The 25,936-nt window shown below is 43.3% G+C and overlaps 1 protein-coding gene across 1 annotated transcript in view; it reads left to right on the plus strand.

Annotated features, from left to right (window-relative positions):
• Positions 1-4,428: 4,428 nt before the first annotated feature.
• prickle1a (prickle homolog 1a) overlaps positions 4,429-25,936 on the plus strand; it is a 49,929-nt gene continuing 28,421 nt past the window's right edge. Inside the window, exon 1 of the mRNA XM_023971792.2 lies at positions 4,429-4,976. The gene's annotated coding sequence lies outside the window, so the exon portion shown is untranslated. The remainder of the gene's footprint in view (positions 4,977-25,936) is intronic.

Consider the following 25,936-nt stretch of genomic DNA (forward strand, 5'->3'; position numbering starts at 1 on the left):
ATGGTGGTGGAAATGCATTTATGCGCAAATATTGATATAATAAACCTCATATTGAAGTAAACTTGGAGTCACGCGATGAAATGGTGTGTGGTCATCCCACTATGACTCGGAAAACCATGCAGRTCATTAGGCTACAGATTAAATGAGTTTACGATGAACTTCACAGGGTGGTGAAAGTGAACCGTGATCTTCATGCTCCTTTCAAATGAAAATCAAAAGGTCTTATTCTGGTGAMATGGTGATCGATGCTCAAAGTGTTGTTTGACAAATACAAATATTCTCGCTCGTATCCGTAGTATTGCCATCATATAGACTTGCCTACCCGCACTGTATCTGCGAGCTGTTGGCTAGAGCGCACTTGCCTAGACCAGAGTAGGAACATTTGCTATGTACATTTCTATGTGAGAGTAAAAAAAGCATGTTTGTCTTTCCCCAGATCACCAACATCCCAGTCTCCCCCCCCCGCTCCTTTCACCTGGCTGGGGGCCATTCCGACCGGGGGGCCTTCCGACCTGGCCTGGGTCTTCTGGGATAGGGGAAGCATTGTGTGTCACCAGGTTAKGAAAGGAGGAGGGAGGACTAGCACGGCATGATCCCCTGGTCCCAGGTTGTCTACCACAGCACGTAGAGCGCTAGATATTACCAGGGTGAAAGCCCCAAAGCTGGATGAAGATCAAAGGGGAAATATGCTAATGTTGGAGGTCGGATCAGCACCTTAGACCATTTAACGCTGTGTGTTTGACTGTTGTCTCTGAAAGTGCCTGATAATATGGGGAACTGTGGAATATATCAATGTGCAAAGAATATAAGAAGATACTGTATTTTCTTCATATTGGGAAAGTGTGGCGCTGTTAATGGCAAACTCTCCGAGCGCTCCTTTCCAGCACCATACATATTTCTTCAACATTATTTTTTATAATCTCGTCATATATTTGACTACGTTGCTCTGGCAAAGACTCTCCATGAGCCGAGATGGCCTCCAGGGAAGCGGATTCTAACTGAATATGTATACTCCCTCCAAGTTACGCTGAAAAATCAAAGGGGAGCACTCATTCCATTTCGAAAATATGTTAGCTCACTTGCAATGGTGCAGAGCAGCACATATGTCTGTTGGGGGGGGGGGGGGGAAGCATGTTGAAGACTGATTGCAGACAGGAGTGAGGATTCCAGGAAAACCCATTCATTTAGAGTGACTGTTGAAAGGCTCTCCTTTGAGCCTGCAAAACTGGCAAAGGAGAGGAGAACCAGAGTTCCTCCGATAGACCTACCCTATATGAAGTGGGAGAACCACAACTAGCAGCAATCCAGGCACAAATATGCTGCATATTGTAGCTGTCGTGTTTCAGCAGCAGTCTATGGCTACTTCAACAAGCTGAAACCAAAATCCAATTATAGACCACRAAGGCCAAAGTGTAACATATCAATTAATTGCCTGGCATCATGTTACATGTTGGATCAAAAGGGCCAAATTTGCCTATTGTTATTGTACTTCATCCAGAAACACAAGAATCTATTCCTCTGCTGTTTTCATGGGTTTTATTTGAGATAATTGAGTGAAAACCAATCAAGCCCTTTCCCCCATTGTATCTCCTCCAACACAGCATTAGCCTTGTTTGTTTCACTAATGTTATCCCATTTGTCATTCTGTGTGACAAGCACTCCGACCCAACAACAAACCAAGTCATTCAACTGGCTGAAAGCTGAAAGCCCTGCAGGCCTTTTGGGGCTTTGGCTCGGGGCAGTGTGTTCTAATTGGTCAGACCAGTGTTTGAGCTGTGGAGAAAAGCCAGGTGACTGGTGGACTGGAGAGACTGGCGACATCCAGCTGCTTGGCKCAGACTGCCCTGGTCATTTGTTTGTCTTCCTGCCTTTGTTTGTACTAGAGATTTCCTGTGTAAACTCACGCAGCAACAAGATCCTTCTCTTTGGAAGAAGAGGCCCCTCAATTATGTTCGGATGGAGAATCGTAATACAAATGTATCTTCTTTCTTGCATGGAGTCTCTCTCTCTCTCCTCTCTCATCTCTCTCTCTCTCTCCTCTCTCATCTCTCTCTCTCTCTCCTCTCTCTCTCTCTCCTCTCTCCTCTCTCTCTCTCTCTGCATTTAACAATTTTGTGTATCAATCTCACAAAATGGCGTGCGAGCGGAAGCAAAACGATGCCAACACAATAAAATTAATGAAGCGGACCATCTTGATTAAATGAGCTGGGCAACACGGGTCCATGCTCACCCTTCCTGTACAGAGACTGAGTCAACATACAGCCACAAATAAAAAGGAGAGCAAACTAACACCACAGCAAATACCCTACCTAACCCGGCAACCAGAGGCATAACCACAACCAAGTTAATAACCAAGTGTGCTCATCTACCCTAACTGTCAGACTAGAATAATCAAATGGAGCTTCTAAACCAGGTCAAAACAACCACAATCTCAGTGCACAGTAACAGCGTGATGTTCTCATCTGTTTATTGTTACGGTATGCACTATGCAATATATAATATAGTTGTACATCATATCTATAAAATATGCAGAGGGGACATTCAGTGTTGATGAATGCTCCATTCCCACCACCACTGTATCTGGGTCCAGAATGAATCCATTGTTGCAGGCTTGACTTGAAGGCATGATGAAGCTCAGCTATTGTCGTAGCTAGACTCACACCGGAAACTTTCTCTCAATGAATAATGGAAACGGAGAGAGAGAGAGAGAGAGAGAGAGAGAGAGAGACACGGAGAGCTCTTTGCTTGAAGTGCAAAGCCTGCCCAGTGACATAGAGAGAGGGAGAGAGTAGCATAGTCACAAAGTTCTTATTGAGGGCCTGTGTCTGAGGCTCAGACCTCCAATAGGAAATGTCTTCCTTCTAATTAGACCAGGTTTGCTGGAAAGAGAGAGAGAGAGAATAATCTCTGCAGGGGCTGCCCTAAGCTGCCAACCTTGTTTAAAGGATTAAAGATTGAGCCCAATAAAAGCGTTCACTTCTGTTCTGTCACAAAACCCAACAAACACAATACACAGCTGCAATGGAAAGTGTTTTTTCCTCAAATCAAATGATGCCTCTCCATAGTGCTGTYCACTCACTGATCAAGTCATTTCGAAACAGGTCATATATATTGGAACTGCTTAGCTTTTATTTGATTATATAATTATTTGAGCTGTTGGAGATATTCCAATGGAGCATTTTAGTCCAAGGCTTAATTTGTTTATGTGAAACCCTGTATKTAGCAGTGAAGAAGTCTCGCCACATTCAAACACCGCGAAACACTGCAAACTATATGTAAGCCATCCTAATGGTTGACAGCCCAGTGATGCCGCGTTGTGAGAGCCTTTTACAACACTGCCATAAATATCACATTCGATAAGCCAAAGAGAAGCATTAAGAGAGAGACAAGATAAATGTTAGGGGAAAAAAGGGTTTGACATTCTGATCGAACCCGTCGTAGAGTTTGACATTCTGGTCGAACCCATCACAGAGTTTGACATTCTGATCTAACCCATCGTAGAGCATTAGGGCAGTAGTAAATCATATGGTATCTTCTTCGGTGACCTTTCTGGAGACAGCATGCATGGCCAACCAACACAGAACATGGAGAGGATCTGTGTGACTAATTTACAACATCCACTGGTCGAACTCAACAGTTCCTTAACTYCAAGATACTGTCGACATAATAGTTATGTGGAACTTGTTCCACTGTTTGTTTGTTTTTTTACCTCACAGTCCACACTAAAATACTTTGAACATGGTTGGGTGGAGCTCTTTAGTATATCTCATTGTTGTTTTTCAGCGGAAGAGAAATGGGGAAAAAGAAACACACAGAGAAAATATATTTAACTGAAGTACAACGCCACGGAGAAATAGGCTACACACCCATCTGGTCCAGATGAAATCTGTCAGAGCGATGCACTCCCGCCATTGAACTCTGCAAACCGTGTGTGCACACTGGTCGAGATTGATTGACAGGTTTTGGCTTGCAGAACCTGGTCTCACTTATGATGCGTTCACACGGGCCGAGACGTGACGGTCAGTGGGTCATGACCTGGGTCAAACAATGACGGAGCTCCTTATTCCGATGTTAGGGTCAAAGGTCCTCCAATCAGAATCATCCATTTGTCACATGYATAATACACATCTAGCGTTTAGCTTTGATGTCCCATTTTGGAAAAGCGATGTGGTCCCAAAGACCTTAATACTGACCTAACGTTTGACCTTTTGGGGGTCATTTTAGAGTCAGCCTAGCTCCAGGCATTTTGGTGTATGCTAAGTGATAACAAKCAATTATAACATAATGCACTTATGCAGTGCTTTTGCAGATGCTAGTCAATGGGGTGGAGAATGCTGGAAAAGGATGGGCAGTAGTGGGAGTGAGTTCACTTACCAAGAAAGAACTGTCCTGCAGGTGTCATAAGAGAGAGAGAGAGGGAGAGACAGAGAGAGAGAGGAAGATTGTTTTTAACTTAATTGCAGGCCAATTCATAAATTAATCGAATGAATCAAATAAATAGCCCTACATTTCGAATGACTAACCGTCTATAATATACAATAACAAACACTCTGGAAGAGTCCCAGTAAATGGAAACAGGAGTGAAACTCGCGGTTAAATCTTCAATGTTTTCCAGACTAACAAGAATTCCATCCGTCTCTCTCTCTCTAGGATTGGTGGGGGTTGCTTGTTCAAGCCAATTGGCAGAGAGCAATGCTAATGTCATATCGGTGTCGGTCGTGAGTTGAGAACATTACGAACCGGGCGCAAGTGAATTTATCCGGAGATGCGGTGACATTCACAGGTGAACTTTACAAAGTAGACCCTTCACTCGTTTGTGCCTACAACATGCAGTCGCCAACATTTGGACGAATCTAACCGCTCAGTACCGGACAAGTCTACGGGACAGCGGTGCGCTTTCTGGACATTTCATCCAATGCGACGTAACGTGAATCGTTTCTACAATTCAAGGAATATTGGTTCTGAACTCTTTGGGGGTAAGGGTACCATTTATGTTGCGTCCTTGTATCAGTGTATTTCAAGTATCAAATGATTGCGTATAGATGGCATAATGGCAACTGTTTTTATATTGCAATTTCGTTTAACTTTTAAGAGCCTGAATTGAGCTCCCCGGTGAAATGTGTTTATTTCATTATTTATCACGAGTAGCCTCACTTTATTAGGCTACTATTCACAAGAACCATCGGGCTATTTTTCCTCTGGAGAAGTGAATTTTATAATCAGATGCTCTATCATATTTAAATGCACTGTTGTTGACTATGAAAGCTTGTCGTAATTTTTTTTGCAAGGGTCTGAGAGAGGGCTTTCTATATCCTATGTTACATAGATATGTTATTCATAATGTTTTCAGAATCCCCACGGTCTGTTAATCATTATGAATGCTTTCCAGAAATGAAATAGCCTAGCCTAATGGGCAATTAACATAGCCTAGCCTAACCGTCTAATAAGAGATCACAAATACTTTCCTTCTCAGTGGTGGTCTTAACAACAAACAAACGCTTTCTGTATGTAAGTGTGGCAATGCGGTCTAAAAYATAGTGGGTGTATGTGTCGAACTTCGAGGTGTGGAGGCCCCCCTGGGTTCCAGATGTATGGACTCAGCTGTTGCCTGTCACTTTCGTGACAACTGGTCGGCCGGGCAGTGTGACTGTGGCCGCTGCTGCTGCGCTGTCTGTCTGTCTCTCCCTGCGCACTTCCATCCCCGACTCGAAGCGAGCCGCGGTGCGCTCTGCTCAACCACTGAAGGGAGATTGTGTTYACTCTCTGTTCACAGCGTCACTTTTCAGTCCTTTTCTGTCGTTTCGTGTGTTTGACATTCTTGGTGGATGGATATACTGTTTACTAGACTCTCTCACCGAGGGAATGCTGACACACACTCGTCACAATCTTGTATGATTGCCAAAGGCACCAACACATGGAAGTTTATGTTATGTTTCATTTACAAAAGCCTTTCCTTAAATAATATTTGCTCCCAACGGGGGACAGTCAACATCAACATAAGCCACTAAGCCTGTATGCGTGCTCTCTCTGAAGGCTTGTAGTGTATGTAGCCGAGTGTGGCTCTGTGGCGTTCCCTGGGTTCAGTTTCTGTCAGAGGGAGAGCAGGACGGCACACGCACGCACGTGTGGGCAAGCACAGTGACATGAACGGACCCAGGCAGACTKGCTTGAAATCTGTCACTGTGACCACAGCTGGTAGGCTGCATTGGGGAAGGAAAAACTGATAGCTTTATTGGCATGGGAAACGTATGTTTACATTGCCCCCCCAAAAAGTGAAATGGATAAAACAAAAGTAAAATGAACAATCAGAAATGAACACTAAACATTACRTTCACATAAGTWTCAAAATAATAGAGACATTTCAAATGTCATATTATGGCTCTGTACAGTCTCTCGCTCTCTCGATCCATCTGCTGATCCCAGCACAGCCCTGTTTAAATCCTGTCAGCTCAGAGAGGTGAGAAAAGATGGACCAGTTCTCACACTTCAGATTGGTGTCTCACAGTGTCACAGTGTTATGCATGAGCAGTTTTAACTGAAGGTGTTCTGTCACTCTGTCTTATTGGACACGTGTTAGTCAGTGATGGGGTACATCCATTTGGGGTTGAGTTAGTGTGATCTCTGTCCATGTGAAAGTTATTAGTGAATCCCAGAGCAGAAACAGTGTGTGTGGTGCTGTGTGTGTGTGTGTGTGTGTGTGTGTGTGTGTGTGTGTGTGTGTGTGTGTGTGTGTGTGTGTGTGTGTGTGTGTGTGTTGTGTGTGTGTGTGTGTGTGGTGTGTGTGTGTGTGTGTTGTGTGTGTGTGTGTGTGTGTGTGTGCATGTGTTTCTTGGGTAAAATAGGGCAGGGAGGGCTCAGAGCAGAAATCAAGGTAGGGGTGTCACCTAGTGGCCAGAAGAGCCACTCACTGCTTTGGTTGGCAGCTTTTTGGTCAGCTCATCAATGGCATTTAACTATGACATAACTACACTGAACAAAAATATGTCTCAGGTCAGTTAGGATCACCAATTTATTTTAAGATGTGAAATGTCAGAATAATAGTAGAGTGAATGATTTATTTCCACTTTTATTTCTTTCATCACATTCCCAGTGGGTCAGTAGTTTACATACACTCAATTAGTGTTTGGTTGCATTGCCTTTAAATTGTTTAACTTGGGTCAAACATTTGGTAGCCTTCCACAAACTCCCACAATAAGTTGGGTGAATTTTGGCCCATTCCTCCTGACAGAGCTGGTGTAACTGAGTCAGGTTTGTAGGCCTCCTTGCTCGCACACGCTTTTTCAGTTCTGCCCACAGATTTTCTATAGGTTTAGGTCAGGGCTTTGTGATGGCCACCTTGACTTTGTTGTCCAATTTGCCACAACTTTGGAAGAATGCTTGGGGTCATTGTCTTTGGAAGACCCATTTGCGACCAAGCTTTAACTTCATGACTGATGTTCATGAGATGTTGCTGCAATATATCCACATCATTTTTCTTCCTCATGATGCCATTAATTTTGTGAAGTGCACCAGTCCCTCCTGCAGCAAAGCACCCCCACAACATGATGCTGCCACCCCCGTGYTTCATAGTTGGGATGGTGTTCTTCGGCTTGCAAGCCTCCCCCTTTTTCCTCCAAACATAACGATGGGCATTATGGAATTGTCCAAGTTGTTTAAAGCCACAGTCAACTTAGTGTATGTAAACTTCTGACCCACTGGAATTGTGATACAGTGAATTATAAGTTAAATAATCCGTCTGTAAACAATTGTTGGAAAAATTACAAAGTAATTATCCTAACCGACCTGCCAAAACTATAGTTTGTTAACCAGAAATGTGTGGAGTGGTTGAAAAACGAGTTTTGATGACTCCAACCTAAGTGTATGTAAACTTCCGACTTCAACTGTACACCATACACCAACGAATGTTGTTGTGATTTCCTGTGATATAATATGCAAAGTTTCTTATATATGAAGTATTCTATACATTTMCTCACAATTTCCTCACCTTAGGCCTAGACTGAACAGCAGTGTTCATTTAGCCGTTTAGATCATCTCGGAGGAGAAATGAAATCTGTAGAAACCAGGCTGGCATACAATGGTTTGCAGAGGGTGCAAATCCTCTCTTATGAATATGCTGTTATTTATGGAGAAAAGATTAACTGAGAAAAGGCCCAGGAAAGAATTTCTGGACCAGCCCCAAACGTCGAGTAATGTCTCATTTTGGAAGATTTATCTGAATACCATGAATGTATTTATTTTTTTCATTCTTCCATCTAATATGAATCAGAATATAATCCACGAAGGAAAATAAGAAGTTTGAGTTTGTTATAAATTCTCTTGGACATGGTCTTGGAGACATTGTAGATGCACCATGGCCAACTGAGTGCCAACTCAATAAATCGTAAGTCTGTAGAATAGATGGTTCTTCATTATATTTTAATATGCAGCAGTGTATTGTTCAGTCCTCACAGGATCAGGATTGTGTAGTTTATAACCCTGCCTGCTTATTCTCATACGAATACCCCCAAATTACAGTAAATTAGGCTGGTCCCAGATCTGTTTGTACATTACTGGCCTATATAGCCAACTCCTATGATCTTTACTAATCGCCTGGTCCCATATCTGTTGGCGCAGTAGAACCAATTCTTAATGTCGTTGTCAATGCCAGTAGGAGTTGGCCAAACAGCACAAACAGATCTGGGACCAGGCTACTCAACTCAAGTATACCTTTCATCCTGTGAAAGTGACTGGTTCCATCACATTAGTGCCGTGGTGTGCCAGTGCATTAGTGTGTCATCAGCTAGAGGTGTGGAGAGCTGAGGACTGATCACAGACATGAATCCAATCTTAGACATAAAGTCAAACACGTCGGCGTGTGTGTGTGTGTGACAGACCCACAGAAAAGTGTGTGTTTGTGCACGTTTGTTTGTGTGTGTGTGTGGGTGCGAGTGTGCTGCTCACGTGTGTGTGTGCGGCAGCCGTCTAGCCGAGTGCGAATGAGCAGAAATGCAAGCCCCGGTGCCTGTATGTGTATACGTTACCTCTGTTGATTTAATACCCCTAGCAGTGAAATGTACACAGAGCTGTGTTTGTGCAGGACTGAATGAATCACCCTCACGTCCGTGTAAATCGCTCTCAAGCCAAACAGTCTGGCACTGGGCTGGCAGGCTTTTATCCCCAGACAGAGTGTGTGTGTCTGTGTGTGTCTGTGTGTGTGTGGGCTAGGCCAGCTCTCTGCATGCCTGTCGAATGGACTAAAAGCAGTAGGGTATTTCCATGTAAAAATCCCCATGAGCACTAACATGTGAAGTTCATTGGATCATCACATTTGGTGTCAAATGAAAGCTGAGAGTCAATATCTTTGAGATAGTAAGCCACGTGTACGTTGTTCGACCATTTTCCATCCCAAAAAAAGTGTTTTACGTAATGGCTTTGATTTCTGGTAAAAACATATGGAAAATTGGTCTTCGAAAACATCTAGCAGAAAACGTCTCAAAAGGTAGAAATACATCGAAACACAATAACGTTGAAGTGAAGACTCTGGCCAGCTAATATCAACATTTACATTTAGCTTGGGAGAAATGTTTTGCCGTCTATAAGTTGAATAAATATTGCCCCGTGTCTTGTCATTCTGTTACCAAAAACCCACATATGTTTAAGATATATTCCAAATGTCTCTCCCTCATGAAGAGAAAGGATAATGCAAGTTCACAGAAGTAACAAGTAAAGGGAGACCTACCAATTAGTTACAGTGGTTTTACTGATAACAATTTGGTTTAGGATTTATTAAATGATTAAAAATGCATCATTCTGTTGCCAAATCATAACGGTTTTCTTTCTCTTTCTGTCGCATGGTGGTCAAAGCAAGAGTGTGAAAACCCTCCCTCTCTCTCTCCCTGTCCCTTCTCTCTCTCTCTCTCTCTCCAGTTAATGTAATCTCTTATTTTGGAAAGAGGGATCATCAACAGGGAAGAGAAAGGAGGTACTAGACGGAGCAGCAATATTTAGACGTTGACCCGTCATTTATTTATTTTAGTCTTAACAATATTATTAATAAAAAAAACGGTGCAAAACTTTGTCAAATGTGAAAAAAATGCATAGGTCCGGACCCCGGTGTCCTCATATGTAGCTACGGCCCGGAGCGAGAGAGAGAGATAGGCTGTGGGGTATAACCCAGTATTTCATGGCCAGACTAGGGAGAGATGGAAGTCAAATCATGGCAGTCAATACTGCAGAGTGACTGCAGAGTGACTGCAGAGTGACTGCAGAGCCTGTCGGTGGCCTCGGCCATAAACAGTTTGTGGTAGGATGGCGGGGAGCTGAATGAATTGTGACTTGTTTAAACGCTGGTGGTCCCTGCACACGCGGTCACTCACAAACTCACTCCATGTAAACTGCTGTGCTTTGCTGCTTGAGTTATCGTTTGTAGGGCAGTGCAGCTAGAGTGTGCTCGTTCGAAGAGAGGCGATTTAAGATACACTATTATCACCGGTCTTCTGTAGTAGTTTAATCACAGGTTTGCCTCATGTTTGCTTTGTGTTGAAGATGTTCTACTTTAACTTTGTAACTCAAACAGTTACACTTGCACGAGGTCCTCTATAGSAGTTTTATCATAAATGTATGTTTTCTTTGCGTTTCTTTCTCAAACGTTCATCTCCCAACCTGCTAAAGCTAAGGCCATGTGAGATCTGCCTGCCTAAGCTGTGGCCCACATTGAATTGACATGCTTAGCATTTTTGTAAAGTGATTAAAGGTAGTTAGTGATTTAGCACTTCCAGACACAACTCTGTTTATTAGGAGTTGCAGGATGATGTGGGGGGAAAAACAGACTTGGCACACACATTGGAGTTTTATGCCCTACCAGATCTGTGGTGCTATAACCACACATGAACACACACACACACACACACAAACACACAAAAGTTTAATGCCCTACCAGATCATCTGTTGCTGCTAGAACCACACACACAGCGTAATTGTGGGTATAAACATCAGACCACCACGATGATGAAAGTCATACTCCAGCTCACACACACACATTTCATTATTTCCCCATACATACTCAAGATGCCCAGCTCTGAGGGTGGAATCTTAACCCTTTGACGCGTACAATCACGTATTTGTGATCATTGTTGAGCGGTCCCTGCAGCGTACGATCTCAAATATGTGATTGGAGCAGTAGCAACGGAACGCATGACGCAACAAACACATCTTAACACCATTGTTGTCTGAACAGCATTTTAATATTTTTTTGTACTGATGGAAAATAAAGGTCTTAACTTTATTCCTCAATTTGACCTTTTTATTGTAAAAGATAAAAGCGAACGTCATCATCCAAGCATCACACGGAACACATCCACAGCCAAACTCATTCCATAAACCAGTTTAAATAACGAAACGTAAGTTAGCGACCTAACAGCTAGACTAGTTTACAACGTACCACATCTCTGGTGAGCACAAGAGACTAATGTAATGTTGTTTAGAAAAGAAATGCATGTCAGTTAAGCTAACAGCAGCTAAATTCTTCATGATGGCAGCCATGTTTGTTTATGTTTGACTTGGCGAAAACTCCCTAGTCCCAGAATGCGATTCACTATAAAACGCAAATAAACAAAGTCAAGGATGGCTGCGCTCATTGCCTGAAAATATGAACTTAGTTTTGCCACTTTTCAACATATTACAAAGCGTCAATGTACTTGTTACAGTGTATACAAGAAACGGAGCACATGACTTGACAAGTCGTTAACCGTTTTTGTCAAATCACAAAGCAAATACATTTTTTCACCTCACAGATCATCACACCAAATACAAGCCTACTGCCTAGCCTAACCGTAGTGCGAAAGCTAAACAGGGATGAAAACATTTTAGGGGGGTTGTGAGGGGGCATTCATTTCATTTGTGGGGGGTTTTCAAGTCCATAGGGGGTAGAGATGGGGGAAGGTATCGTAGGGGTATATGATGCAGGAAATATTACTATGATGGGGGATTTATCAATAAATGGAGGGCAAACGCAAGAGAAGTTTATATGCGAAATAAAAATAAAACCCCTGGAAAGGGGGGTCTGAGCTGGCAACCCTGAGGTACCAAAGTTACAATCTGATTTTGCGTTCAAAACAACTGGGAACTGGGAATTCTCCGACTTTCGACTTCAGTGAATTCAAGACAACTGGCAACTCGGGGGAAAAAACGGTCATCCAACTCGGATTCCAACTTGGGAACTCTGGCCTCTTTCTAGAGCTCTGACTTTCCAACCTGAAGATCATTAACGTCATGATTTTACCAAGTTTTTTTCAGAGTTCACAGTTGTATTGAAAGAGCCATAAATCATTAGAGTGAACTATTCCTTGTTATACCATCTTTGGTCTGACAGAAGCTTACGTGACAACCAGGCCCGCCACAAGAGTCGYTAGTGCGAGATGGGACAAGAACATCCCTGCCGGCCAAACCCTCCCCTAACCCGGACCCAGCTGGGTCAATTGTGCACCGCCCCATGGGTCTCCCGGGTCGCGGCCAGCTGCGACAGAGCCTGGACTCAAACCAGGATCTCTAGTGGCACAGCTAGCACTGTGATGCAGTGCCTTAGACCACTGCGCTAGTCGGGAGGCCCTTCAAAAAAGTATTTACACACATTACATATGTGTCCATTAAAATCTATTCAAGAATCGGAATGCATGATTTGTCACCAGTACTTGAAAACATGTAAATAAAACAGTAAATACATTATGATCCATACATACATATGGTGTGCTACAGCAGGAACGACAACACGATATACAGAAAATAAGGCACTTACTTTGATAGGAACGCACACAATTTGTAAGAAAAACAACCATGAAGGCAATGCGGGCGCCAGCCAGAAAATGTGCTGGAGGAAAACGTTGTTCTGTTCTGACTAGAGTCAATGTCTTCATACTTGATCTGGGGAAACACTAGGGAAGTGCTTGGGCTCTCGTTGAAGAGAGAAGTTTGTCCGGCTCAGTAAAGCAACAAACATAAATTGTACGCAACAGTGAAATGGGCTTATGTGGATTAACGAGGAGGCAGAACACACCTCAATTCAAACTGTTGTTAGAAAATAAAACTTGTTCGAAAATCATTTGAAATTGACAAGGTAAAACATAGCCTATAGATAATTAGCAGGCAGCTTGCCTTGGTTTAAGAGCAGGGCTGGTAACTGTCCTGTTGCGTAACAATCACATTTTGGAACAGTGAGCGCATTCTGCCATCAAGCACATGAAAAAACTAACGTTGGGGCAACGGTATGAGATATTTGGAACTCACATGTGAAAAGGTTAACCTGATATGCGCACACTTGAGTTGATGATAGCATAAATCATGTGTTGATTGCAATGGAGCATTTGCGCATCAACTTAGATGGAAAGTTGGTCCTGTCCAACCTGATCCAAACACGGACTACACACAGACACGGACTACAAACGGTGCTATCTAGAACATTAAATGGTCCTTTGGCTCTCCCCATAGGGGAACCCTACGAAGAACACTTTTTGGTAGCAGGTAGAAGAACCCTTTTGGTTCTAGGTGGAACCCTGGTTCAATGTAGAGCTTTTTCTACACAGGGTTCCACACRGAACCCAAAAGGGTTCTCCTATGGGGACAGCCGAAGAGCCTTTTTGGAACCCTTTTTTCTAAGAGTGTACTAGCCCCATAGGAGGGCCTGTTTTTCCCTTCTCCTCATCTATGGGGTTCCGAGTCTTACGTGGCCATCCTTCCAAATCTTGTCTCGGTACGTGAGAAGCCTGGGCTTCCGAGGTTATGGGGTTCATACTATGTTTGTCTATGGAGATTGCATGATTGTGTGCTCGACCTCCTCTTCACAGTAGCATCACAAGGATAGGAGAGGAGAAAAGAAAAAACACATCACCCTGAGACATAGTCATTAAAGAACACAGCTTATTTACCTGAACCCCAACAGGAAAGTAATCTAGAGCCTTCTGTCCCTGCCGGACCCCTGGCTGGAAGTATGCAAAACATTCTTCCCCTCCCCGGTCCTTCCTGTGTTTCTCATTCCAGACCCGCCGTCCTGTAGTCCAGCCCCCGGTCTGTTGTCATTGTCAGGAGAGGTCATGTCAGGGAGAATTGATGATATGGAAAAGGTCAGGTATTTAATGGATTCGACTGGGTGAGGGAGTTTATACATGCTGCAGTGAAGGTATTTTCTGGGATTTACCAGGTTGCGAGCTCTAGTAGACAATGCAAGACTTTAATCTAGAATTTGGGTGTTCATTTTGCTAAAAGGCCTAAGGTAAGTGTTGATGAGGTGTCTTCGGTGGCTGGTAAACATACATAGTGGTCTGGGTCACAGTGTCATTATTTAGCCAAAATGCATAATGATGATGCAAAAAAACACAAATGCCAAAAATGATAAGGCATAGAATGGAATGATATTCAGTCATTCTAAATGGCTCTGAAAAAGAATCATTAGATTAAAGCCCTAAAATGAGCAGACTCTTCTTCTTCAAGATGTAAAGCGGCCACTTCTCATGCATTCCTCCAATGCCTTATACCGCTACTCATGTGAGATCATCTCTATCTCCTGGTCCAGAGATAATTCTCTAGTGTGATCTTCAAGCACACGCCTGCCGATAGCCTCCAGTGTGTGTGTGCGTCTAGCCTCCAGCGCCAGAAGGCCATCGCATGCTTATATAGCCACTTGACCTCATTCACCATTCTCCATGTGAACCTCTGAATTAGATTACAGTCCAGAAGTGTGGTTCACTGATTCGTGTTGCGTTGGATAAACAAACACAGAACAGTAGTGACTGAGGAGAGGTTCTCACAGGCCCTGCACGGGAGGAGAAGATGAATGATACAAAGACAGCAAACTGTCCCTTACTTCCTTCCTCAATGTCTTGCATGGTCCCATATCCTCCTCCTGACATAAGCAAGTGAGTTGTCTCTCTCACTGCACATAGATGAAGTAGTTTGCTCTCTCACTTTCTTTCTGTTACGGGTCATTTCCTCCTGAATCAAAGATTATGTGTCAGCTGATCCAGGAGAGAGCGATGGTATAGTCCATCCCCTCCCTGCCTTCCCCTTCAAAATTAGTTGACAGACAGTGAGATAGAACAACGGAAGGTGTGTGTTCTCTCTCTGTCTCTCTCTCTGTCTCTCTCTCTCTCTRTGTGTGTGAATTATCAATAGCAGCCCATTCAGGGCTCCCTAACACTTGTTGTGGAGCAAACATCTTGCCTTCCAGTTGATCCTTTATGCAGGACATGAGTCATCTCATTGCAGTAGGCTTCGTGCTCCACGTGTATCTTCCTTTGTGTGCTAGCTAGTGTTTACCCCCATGTTGTGAATAGACTTATCTTTTGTCATCTGGTGGAAGTGACTATAAGCCACAGTTGAAGGTGGGCTGGAGGCTAACCTAGAGGTGGGTCAATATTGACGCTAGACGAACTGAGGATGACATACCTAGCAGAGTAAACCCCAGGGCCACAATAGCCCCAGCCAGATGACAAAGAGAGGTTTGTTTGCCCTGCTACGACCTCCATGGCAGCTCCTAGAGTGTCGAAGAGAGAGAGAGAGGAGTTCAAAGAGCTGAGGCTTTGTTTGGTGTGCTCACACTGTCTTCCTGTTCTGACTGTTAGGGTGGTGGCAGCAGCACTAGCTCCAGATGTAGATGTAATGTGTGTGTGTGTGTGTGTGTGTGTGTGTGTGTGTGTGTGTGTGTGTGTATGCACACGCGTGCGTATGCACAACCACACTAGCCCAACCACAGTACATTCAGCTCAAAAGATGACTCAACAAAGCAAACAACATAATAACATCTCTTGAAGGCAAATGAATAACAATTTGTTTTTAATCGAATTGCCATTAAAATGTTGCGAAATTCTTCAGCATGGGTCCACAAAGCACATTCCCACATGGTAGACCATGTCAACTCCTTAAAGTCGCTTGAAACGTTTAGATGTCGTTAGTGACCTTAGAAGTCACAGCTCCAACAGTAACACAGAGACGCGGACAGAAGAAAACCAAACATAGCCGATGTCCCAAATGGCAACCTATTCCCTACGTAGTTCACTCTAAAAGGGGAATAGGGTGCCATTTGGGATGCAGCCATAGTGGCCTGGGTTCTAAGAATAAGCCCTGTGCCATGGGAATGACATGTGTAATCTGTGAGGTGATAAGACAGGGGCTGGTGTCCTGTTTTCCATTCCTCACATAGCCTAGCCTGCACACTGTTGAAGCTGTGTGTTCAGCTTAACCTCCCGGTGCCCAGGGCACTATAATGGCTATAGCTTGGCCTCCGTCGGCTATGTCTGTTCCTCTGTAATCTCCCAGAACCAAAATATTGTGTGCACTAACTAGCTAGCTACACACTTTGAGTCAGCATGATATTTATTTGAACAGTCCGTAATGTTCTTCTGACTCAGGGTTCTGTGGTCTCTCGGCAGAATGGCTCTCTGAATGGATCTCTGAATGGATCTCTCTTAACGCTCAGACACACCGGTAGGATTGTCCAACGTTTGCCTGCCGACAGTACACAAGTATGTGGACAGCCCTTCAAATGAACGGATTTKGCTATTTCAGCCACACCCGTTGCTGACAGGTCGAGCACACAACCATGCAATCTTCATAGACAAACATTGACAGTACAACGGTCTTACTGAAGAGCTCAGTGACCTTTCCAATAAGTCAGTTCGTCAAATTTCTGCCCTGCTAGAGCTGCCCTGGTCAACTGTAAGTGTTGTTATTGGGAAATGGAAGCAGCAATGGCTCAGCCGCAAAGTGGTAGGCCACACAAGCTCACAGAACTGGATCGCCGAGTGCTGAAGCGCGTAGCGCGTATTGTCTGTACTTGGTTGCAACACTCACTACCGATTTCCAAACTGCCTCTAGAAGCAACGTCAGCACAATAACTGTTTCGTCGGGAGCTTCAAGAAATGGGTTTACATGGCTGAGCAGCCGCATACAAGCCTAAGATCACCATTCACAATGCCAAGCGTCAGCTGGAGTGGTGTAAAGGTTGCCACCATTGGACTCTGGAGCAGTGGAAACGCGTTCTCTGGAGTGACGAATCACGCTTCATCATCTGGCAGTCTGACGGAGTAATCTGGGTATGGTGGATGCCAGGCGAATGCTACCTAATCATTAGTCAAACAGTTGCAAACAAGAGTTTCTATTGGATGAATTCAGGTATATTTATCCCCGTTTCGTGCCATTTGCTTCAGTTTAAGAAACGTTTTTCAACAGAATCGGCAGAATGAATAGAACCCTAATCACAAGCAAACACAGAACTAGCAGCCACATATAAACCGCATGATAACTTTGCTCGTTGTATATATAATTCCTTCTCGCATCTACGCTCTCTCCTCCTCTCACCTTTTCCCTTCACTTGTKGACTTCAGTGTCTGTGACCAGGTGAAAAAACCTTACGAAGCCAAACTTTCATACCATGACCGCTAACTGCTAMACACAGCCTACATCGTTTTCACCATATTATTACTATAGCTTTATAAAAACCTGCTTAGGGCTGACCCCAATTAGTMGACTGGTCAATATCACTTCCCTATTAAATATATCGCCAGTAGTACATTTACCGTTAATTCCTGTAATTTCTAATCTACAATGTTTGTTTGGTTATGGTAATTTCTGTTAATGCATTCAATATATTATTATTCCAGTCTTACCGTTCTTATTGTCAGATTGGACACATTGTTTGCAATGTTGAGTAAGGACTCACACCTGATAACGTATAGAAGTATATAGGTCTATAGGCTACCTGGCCAGCGTGCAAATACAGGCATATAAATGTGCCCATTTGTGGATCTGATTAGTATTTCTGATTGGTTTAATGCACCGCCACTAATGAGCTGGGGAGATTCTCAAAGTTATGTTTTCTTCACCTCAAACGGCAAGCAATAAAGTCTGTTTTTACATCTGTCAAGAATGACAATAGTTCCTCGATGTATTTGAAAAATCTTTCCAGCTCACAATTCCGTGTGAAAGTGAAAAATGTCATGCTCAGATCCAGTGGAAACGTCATAAAATAGGCCTACCTGATTTACTTCTTATCAGTCCTTGACTTGGACTGGAATAGGTTCCAGTACTCATTTTGGGTGCTGCTACTGTTTATATTTAGGTGCAGGAGCTCCACAATACTTTTGAGCTAATGTTCTATAAGAGGAACAGGAGCTTAAGCTGTAGAACATTTTAGGTGCTGGTACTCAGCTCCGATGAGCTCCTGCCCAAGTCAAGCGCTTCTTCTTATCCCTTGCGCAAATAGCCTACAGCTGTGTCTGTCCCGAGCTCACTGGCACAGGAAACTCCGAGGGCCTAGAATATTTAATACAATGTTGCAAGTTCGCTAGCGCAAACTTCACTCCAGGCTGGACTCAAGTTAATAGTTGATACAATGTTTGAAGTTCGTTGCAGACAGGCCATGGTTAGCCAATGTGATTTATAGTATTTTTTTTTTATCAGGATATTTTCGACCTGCAGGCTGCAGTGTTTTTATTTGTTGGCTTTATGTGGGCTATTTTTACATAGTTGGCAATGGCAATAGAAGTAACTTTTAAGATTTGAATCATTTTCATTGAGATTTGGATAGAATTTTGATTATCTACATGACAATGATTTTGAGATATGAAGACATTATTATAAATTAAATCAAACTGTTCCACGAAAATGTGCATATGAAAATCATAACTGGCATGCAGATCGGTAGAAATGGCAAGATAAATTGGCATTCCACATGAGAAAGGTTGCAGACTACTGTAGTCTATTACCGGCAAATTCTGGAGAGTAATTGCAGAATCTGCAAAAGCCAGCAGGAGCGGGAGGAGAATGGGTCAGGCAAAGTTTTTTTTCCTTCAGGCTATAGATCTCTGGCTCCCTCTTGAGTCATTTGTGTGTTATTTCATCAAACCGTAAGCTTGTAGCATCAGACAAGCTCAATACATATCATTGATTTCATTAAAACACGTAGGGTGTGTCTATATATGGAAATTGGTCGAAAGAATAGACAACTTTCGGTCGACCAATTTTTTTTTAGTTGTGGACAGCCCTAAACCAACTACAATCATGCAGTACAGTGTACAGCAAGCAGTTTAGCAGTTATACCGGCGGGCCCCGGTGGCAATAAATTAATAAAACCAAAGGCTTACCTTACTTGGAAGAGTTCCAGTGTTGGATAGCCGTTGCCAGCTAGCTAACATAGCATCCCTCTCTCTTTGAACCAGGTGTTTGAGTAGACTAAACTAGCTAGCTGCATTCTCTAGCTAAGTAAGTTAAAGTAAAAGTTTAAAAAATACTTATACTATGAAATATAGCTCTCTCTCTCTTGCTTCTCCTTAATTTTGGAAGAAATGAATTTGTTCAAAACTGTTCAACTATTGTCTTTCTCTCTCTTTGAGGCAACTACTCACCACATTTTATGCACTGCAGTGCTAGCTAGCTGTAGCTTATGCTTTCAATACTAGATTCAATGTCTGATCCTTTGATTGGGAGGACACCATTTCAGTTCATGCTGCAAGCTCTGATAGGTTGGAGTACGTCCTCCGGAAGTTGTCATAATTACTGTGTACGTCTATGGAAGAGGTGAGAACCATGAGCCTCCAAAGTCAATGTACCCAGAGGAGGACAGAAGCTAGCTGTCCTCCGACTACACCATGGTGCTACCCTACAGAGTGCTGCTGAGGCTATGGTAGACCTTCATTGCGAAATAGTGTTTTTTAATCTATTATTTGGTTATGTGAATATATTTATAGTCGTGGCCAAAAGTTTTGAGAATGACAGAAATATGACTTTTCGCAAGGTCTGCTGCCTCAGTTTGTATGATGGTAATTTGCATATACTCCACAATGTTATGAAGAGTGATCAGATGAATTGCAATTAATTGCAGTCTCTCTTTGCCATGCAAATGAACTGAATCCCCCAAAAACATTTCCACTGCCTTTCAGCCCTGACACAAAAGGACCAGCTGACATCGAGTGATCAGATGAATTGCAATTAATTGCAAAGTCTCTCTTTGCCATGCAAATGAACTGAATCCCCCAAAAACATTTCCACTGCCTTTCAGCCCTGCCACAAAAGGACCAGCTGACATCATGTCAGTGATCTCCTTAACAACAGGGTGTGAGTGTTGACGAACACAAGCTGGAGATCACTCGTCATGCTGATTGAGTTTGAATATCAAACTGGAAGCTCAAAAGGAGGTCAAAAGGAGGTTGGAATCATTGTTCTTCTTCTGTCAATCATGGTTACCTGCAAGGAAAACACTGCCGTCATCATTGCTTTGCACAAAAAGGGCTTCACAGGCAAGGATATTGCTGCCAGTAAGATTGCAACTAAATCAACCATTTATGGATCATCAAAAACTTCAAGGAGAGCGGTTCAATTGTTGTGAAGAAGGCTTCAGGGCGCCCAAGAAAGTCCAGCAAGCGCCAGGACTGTCTCCTAAAGTTGATCAGCTGCGGGATCGGGCACCACCAGTACAGAGCTTGCTCAGGAATGGCAGCAGGCAGGTGTGAGTTGCATCTGCACACACACATGCAGCGAAGACTTTTGGAGGATGGCCTGGTGTCAAAAAAGGGAAGCAAAGAAACCACTTCTCTCCAGGAAAACTTAGGACAGGACTGATATTCTACATATTCTGCAAAAGGTAAAGGGATGTGGACTGCTGAGGACTGGGTAAAGTCATTTTCTCTGATAATCCCCTTTCTGATTGTTTGGGGCATCTGGAAAAAAAGCTTGTCCAGGAGAAGACAAGGTGAGCGGCTACCATCAGTCCTGTGTCATGCCAACAGTAAAGCATCCTGAGACCATTCATGTGTGGGTTGCTTCTCAGCCAGGGGAGTGGGCTCACTCACAGTTTTGCCTAAGACACACAGCCATGAATAAAGAGATGTACCAACACATCTCTCGAGAGCAACTTCTCCAACCATCCAGAACAGTTTGTGACGAACAATGCCTTTTCCAGCAGGATGGAGCACCTGCCATAAGGCAAAAGTGAAAACTAAGTGGCTCAGGGAACAAAACATCGATCTTTTTGGTCCATGCCAGGAAACTCTCTAGACCTTAATCCCATTGAGAACTTGTGGTCAATCCTGAAGAGGCGGGTGGAAAACAAAAACCCACAATCTGACAAACTCCAAGCATGACTATGCAAGAATGGGCTGCCATCAGTCAGGATGGGCCCAGAAGTTAATTGACAGCATGCCAGGACGGATTGCAGATGTCTTGAAAAACGAAGGGTCAACACTGCAAATATTGACTCTTGCATCAACTTCAGTAATTGTCAATAAAAAGCCTTTGACACTTATGAAATGCTTGTAATTATACTTCAGTATTCCATAGTAACATCTGACAAAAATATCTAAAGACACTGAAGCAGCAAACTTTGTGGAAATTAATATTTGTGTCATTCTCAAAACCTTTGGCCACGACTGTAGTATAGTAGTATAAAAAAATACTATTTTATTTTGATGAAATTCACTGAGGATGGTCTTCCCCTTCTGGGGAGGAGCTTACACTGGTGGATGTGTACGTAATTGCTCCCCCATGTGAGGGTTCGTGCTCTCTGATTGGCTCAAAGTCAAGTTGTTGGCCTTCTGATGAGCATTGCGATTCTACCATTAGAATCGGTAGATTCATCGCTACCGGGTCGGTACACAGCAGGTACCGCTTTTGTTATAGTGAGAGRAGGAACGGCCTCCCCCTGTGATAAGTACCCATCAGCAGTCTATCGGCAGTGAGATTCTTGGTGTGTTTCATGAATTACCCCTTTGTGGCGGCCTCTGATCTCTTCTGTTGTCCACAATGCGACCCCCAGCTATAGACAGGCCTGGACACTGGTCCCCAGAGCCCAGCCCAGGGCCATGGTCAAACATAGCTGTCTACTCACCCGGCGCAAACTGTCTGGTGACGATGGACGTCTCATACTTCACCCCTGGCCCCTGGACAGAAGTCTAATAATGGGGTCTGGGACTTCTATGTCCCCTGAAGCTTAACGCTAGCCCCCTCTCTAGGCTACCTGTGACCGCTAGCTAGCCATCCACATTTARAGGTGAAGAGGTCAACGTCAGAGCCAGGGGAGGAAGGCCATGGGGGCTATGGAAGGAGGGGTATAATTCAGCCTCGTTTCCTTTCTCTTCTTCTTTCTGTTCAGTTTTTTTACTACCACCTTAATGAGAATGAAGCATCCCTACTGACTGTGTCAGAGGTCCCCTCTGTGCAGTGGTACTGGAGCATGTTAAATTAGCCTGTTATAAAATACTGTAGCTAACAGAGCCAGTGTTCCTCCAGGAATGTTAATGATTGTGTTAAGAATGGCGCCCGGAGCTATTATATGGAAGAGTGACACTCCGCCAAGCAAGCAGATGTGGCTAAAAGAACTCAATTCCATCTGAAAAAAGAACATACAATTTACGTAATAAACCCTTTGAATTTACTGATGTCTGGGGGGGACTTTCAGCAGTTGTCACCTTAGCTGCCTCATTATTTTCTTCATTAATGTATTATTATTATTATTTGTTTTTGAGTTGAATGATTTATTTTCTAGCATTGGATGTGAAAGTCATTCTGTCTCGTTTTTTTCTTGTTAATCATTGAAGTTAATACTGGTATAGGGGAGGGAGGGGGGTATGCATGTGTTGGAGAGGGAAGGGTTTTGCACAATGTGCTCCCATGTAGCATGCTGTGTAGGTGGAAGGAATAACGGGGCATTATCTGTGTCATATTTTGCTGACGATTGTTAAATTGTAAAAAATGACAATAAATATATTGTTAAAAAAAACAGAATAGCACCGGAGGGGATGGCCGCCATTTTAGTTTTTTGCTGTTTTTTTTAAACATAATTTGTCCGCCATCGTTTCATATAACCGAAAGGAGCTTCTGGACATCAGAACAGCGATTACTCACCTCGACCTGGACAATGATTTTTCTTTCATGAGTTGGGCGCGAAGGCCATACTGCTCTTCCCAAACCAGGCCCATATCCCTGACGTTCGTATGAAGAGGAGACGCTGTTAGAGGTCGAAGAGCCGGATGCCTGGTGAGACTGCATTGACGAGTGGATAATCCACCTTTACCCTCCAATCTACTGGCGAACGTGTAATAACTGGAAAATAAACTGGATGAGCTCTGTTCGAGACCATCCAATCAATGGGACATAAAAAAAACAGTAATATCCTATGTTTCACAGAGTCGTGGCTGAACAAGGACATGGATAATATACAGTTAGCGGGGTTTTCTGTGCATCAGCAAGACAGTACAGCAGCCTCCGGGGGTGGTGTGTGTGTCATTGTCAAAAACAGCTGGTGCGCAATCTCTAATATTATAGAAGCCTCAAGGTTTTGCTCGCCTGAGGTAGAGCACCTCATGATAAGCTGTAGACCACACTATTTACCAAGACAGTTTATCTATATTCTTCGCAGCTGTCTATTTACCACCACAAATCGATGCTGACCACACTCAATGAGCTGTATAAGGCCATAAGAAAACAAGAAAATGCTCAACCATAGGCGGCGCTCCTAGTGGACAGGGACTTTAATGCAGGAAAACTGAAATCCATTTTACGTCACTTCTACCAGCATGTTACATGTGCAACTAGAGAGAAAAAAWTTTTCTAGATCACCTTTACTCCACACACAGAGACATGTACAAAGCTCTACCTCGCCCTCCATTTAGCAAATCTGACCATAACTCTATCCTCCTGATTACTACTTTCAAGCAAAACTTAAACGGGAAGTACCAGTGATGCGCTCTATACGGAAGTGGTCAGATGAAGTGGATGCTAAGCTACAGGACTGTTTCGCTAGCACAGAATGGAATATGTTCTGGGATTCATTCCATGGCATTGAGGAGTAATACCACATCAGTCACCGGTTTCATTAATAAGTTCATCGACGACATCGTACCCACCGTACGTACATATCCCAACCAGAAGCCATAGATTTCGTGAAACATCCACACTGAGCTAAAGACTAGAGCTGCCGAGATAATGCCAAGAGTGTGCAAAGCTGTCATCAAGGCAAAGGGTGGCTACTTTGAAGAATCTCAAATATAAAATATATTTTGATTTGTTTAACACTTTTTTGGTTACTACATGTTCCATATGTGTTATTTCATAGTTTTGATGTCTTCACTATTATTCTACAATGTAGAAAATAGTAAAAATAAAGAAAAACCCTGGAATGAGTAGGTGTGTCCAAACTTTTGACTGGTACTGTAGATGTTCCCTCAATTCCCTCGACTAACCCGTACCACTTCCCATTGACTCGGTACCGGTACTTGTATATAGCCTCGTTATTGTTATTTTATTGTGTTACTATCTTTCTTTGAGTTTATTTAGCAAATTTTTCTTACTTTTTAAAAATAGATTTTAATACATTTCACTGTAAGGTCTACTACACCTGTTATATTCGGCATGTGACAAATGCAATTTTATTTGTGCGTTTGATGGGATCCCTGACTGTGCTGAGAGAAGAAGTGTTTAACTGTTTGACTCAGAGTATTGTTGAATGCCATAGTTTGCCTTTTGAAGGCCTTGTGGGTCGTCGGGAAAACGCTTCCATGTGTGGGAAGGAAGGGAATGGATAATTTTTTTATTTTATGGCCTCCTTCGTTACAACGACTAGCCTCGGAGCGCTCACACCCTGGCGGGTTCAACTAGGCGGTCCAGAAAATGTGCCAGTTTAGCTTTGGGCTAGAAACGAACAGGAAATGGTTTCCCTCCTCCTTGGTGTGTGGTGTGTGTGTGTCCCTCACCATGCAAGTGGATAACGTGTTTAACTCTGAGGAGAGCTGGAAGAAAAGTAAGTCCCAGATGTATGATATGTTTAGTTGCAGTTGTTTGTCTTTTTGTGTGTCAAATGTTGTGGGTTGTGTGTCCTTCTGACGCTGAGGTCAGCTAGAAGTCTGGTCAGAGGTTAGAGGTCATTCTCAGAGAGCAGGAGTCACATCCTGAACCTGGATGTGGACCCACTGAGTGCTGTTCCAACAGGAACAGAAGCATGCAAACTAAACGTTGTCTCTCAGAGAAGGAAAGAAATAGCCTTTTTCATAAGAAAGACATTCGAGTTTCATGTTCACTTGCTATATGTAATACTGTATACATGTTTACTCGCCGGAGTTCTCACAAACTCACCAGAGATCTCAGCTCAACCTTAACCGAACTGTTGAACTGTCATTTTAAAGTCAACAAGAGCAGGACCACACATGACAGGCCTCGTCCTTTGCTCTGTTGCCATGGCAGCAGCTTTTATGCTAGTAAGTGTGTAGTATACTTCCCATTTAGCTTTTGTCTCTGCTGTGTGTAGTATAAGACATTTCCTTCCAGCCCTAGTCTCTGCTGTGTGTAGACTGCCATTGTCCTTTGTTCAGTGATAGTGTCCTCAAATAAAGGTTATTCCTCCCTTTTAACAGCCCTGAGGAGCTCTGTCGCTCTATACTTCCCATTGTATCCAATGAGCTCCCCACTTTACAACTGGGTGAGAGGGTGTCAAATTGAGSGTGAAATACGATGGCCAACCTATCTCTGACTATCCTAGGATACATCCCAAATGGCACCCTATTCCCTATTTAGTGCACTACTTTTGACCAGGGTCCCAAAAATGTGTGCACTATATAGGGAATAGTGTGCCATTTGGGATGCAGGCCTAGATTGTACTGTAACAGTGTTGGTGATGCAGTTAGACAGGAGTGTTGCCGTTATAAAGCGGCGGCACATCTAGACTATGTATATTGCCCCGAGATGTTTTGACAGGCCACTCACAGATGTGTTATGTAGGCATTGATTTTGCAATGCAATTCAATGCCATTCAATGCAATGCATGGAGGAGTTCCATGATTGGAACAATATCCTGGTACTCCAGTTACCTCTAAATATAATGGAATAGAATATCTCTGTACATTCCATTCCTTTTACATATTTGCATTTGTTACATATTACATTTACATTTGTTACATATTACATTTACACTGTCTGACATCAT

Source organism: Salvelinus sp. IW2-2015, linkage group LG26 (genome assembly GCF_002910315.2).
Source record: "Salvelinus sp. IW2-2015 linkage group LG26, ASM291031v2, whole genome shotgun sequence".
In the NCBI taxonomy this organism is placed as follows: Eukaryota; Metazoa; Chordata; class Actinopteri; order Salmoniformes; family Salmonidae; genus Salvelinus; species Salvelinus sp. IW2-2015.